Source organism: Propithecus coquereli, unplaced genomic scaffold (genome assembly GCF_000956105.1).
Source record: "Propithecus coquereli isolate 6110/MARCELLA unplaced genomic scaffold, Pcoq_1.0 Scaffold237, whole genome shotgun sequence".
NCBI classification, from domain to species: domain Eukaryota; kingdom Metazoa; phylum Chordata; class Mammalia; order Primates; family Indriidae; genus Propithecus; species Propithecus coquereli.
In genome coordinates, this window is record NW_012147919.1 from 576032 (window position 1) to 577991 (window position 1960).

The window sequence follows — 1960 nt, forward strand, 5'->3', positions numbered from 1 at the left end:
AAACCCAAATTTTTCTAACAATATCTGAAATTCATTTGAAATATTTATTTATTTGGCTCAAAAACCCCCCAAAACCCTTGGAAATGAGCCAGATGCTTCTCTTGTTTCCAAGAACTTAGAAGAGGTTGTCTTTTTTTTTTTTCCTGCATAAATCCAAAGACTCTAAATCAGTTTGGAAGCCATGAACATGTTATCAAACAATGTTTCCTAAAAATAATTGCTAGAGTCAACTTCCAGGAGCCTACCCAGTGGGGATGTTAACACGAGCATAAAAGCAGGCATACAAGGATCTTTATGCAGGTTAGTGAAGTAATTGAAATAATCTGTGTCAGACACTCGGTGTGTGCTCACTAAATATGGGGATAGAGTTAAAAATAAATGTCTGTTTTCCTCATTAGCTTTTATTCTCCATGAGGAAAGAGACAGCATCTGTTATGCTCATGGTTGCATCCCTTGTGCCTGGAATGTAGCGGGCACTCAATAATTATTTGTTGAATAAGTGAATGAAAGAAATGCAAAATGTTGGAAGCAAGCCAAATATCCATCAAGAGGGAGATGGGTAATCTGAGTACGATAAATCCAGACAACATAATTCAAAGAAGTTGTTTTAAAGAATGAGATAGTCCCCTGTTAGGGGTTGCAAATTCAAATACATACAGGGAAAGGGCCAGTAACATAAATGAGCGAGCTGGGCTGGGTGTGACAATAGGGAGTGGTGGGGAGTTCGGCAAGCTGGAAAACCCATCTTTTGTGTATTTGAATTAATCATAATGTAAATATAATCTTCTAATGAAAACAAAACAGAAAAAAAGACAATAATTAGGATATCTGTAATTTTAGGGGAAATCCAGCAATCCTGAGAGCAGGGTTTAAACTTTAAAAGGAAAGAATTATGTCCGAGTTCCTCTTTTCATGGGCAATAGGTAATAAGAACAATGGACAGAGAAGTCCAGACACTATGAATCTGCTGAGGATGGCGTGGAAAAATGTGTCCTCGCCTACCTCTATCCCCATTCTACAAAGAATGAATTCCAAAGGACCTTTTGTTTCCAATTCATTCCCCTAACCATTTAGACTTACCTAGTTCTACTGCCAAAAAATTTCCCCAAATAGCTCTGGAGATAAGTTTAACATGGGACTTCATTTGAATTTAAGAATTTGTTTTGGATGGATGCAGTGAGTGGTTTAGAGGTTTTTTTCATGCTCTACTTGGACTTTTTTGTATTTTTCCCTCTTTTAAATGAAGAAGCTTCGTGTTGGTTATTTGGAAAAGACTGTCATTCTATTTGCTATTTTTTTTTCTATATCTCTCAATTCCATCCAGACATGAGAAAGCTGATCACCATCAATATTATGATGATCTATTTGGGGATCCCATTTGTAAGTTAGATGAGTTGCCAGAAACAGGCCAAACGTTCTTTTCTTCCCTGGAATCCTGTAAACATTGGTTTAAAAAAATCTCAAATCTTAATCTCCATTTTCAGCACCAAATTGCAGATCAAATGGCCAGCAATGTAGAAGGGGTTTTGGCCATATGGCAGGCCTACTACTTATTCCAAACTTTTTCCTTCATGAGAGTCTAACAAGAAAAGAAAACGATTCCAGCCAACAATTTCTAACATAATTATTTCTAATATGCCTCAACTCCCACTGGCATGGGTTTGTTTTGTTTTGTGACTAGAAAGAATTCCTTAACAGGTTGAGCCTGTGAAATTAGAGAGTTGCTTTCTCAAAGGATTAAACTCCTAAATACTCCTGAAAATAAAGGCGCACTATAATGAAATTCTTGTTTTTCATCAAAAGAGAATTAAACCAATGACCTTTTACATGGATTTTTGGTTTTTGTCCTCCAACTGACTTAGGTTTTGTTGCATTATATTACTTAAGTTCCTGGTTGTTTAGATATTTAACGTACATGACTATAGACACCAAAAGATGTCTGTCCAAATTTTTCTCTATT

At 36.2% G+C, this 1960-nt stretch overlaps 1 protein-coding gene across 1 annotated transcript in view; it reads right to left on the minus strand.

Annotated features, from left to right (window-relative positions):
- Positions 1-1960, minus strand: part of BCAS1 (breast carcinoma amplified sequence 1) — a 116903-nt gene that overhangs the window by 30116 nt on the left and 84827 nt on the right. The window lies entirely within an intron of this gene.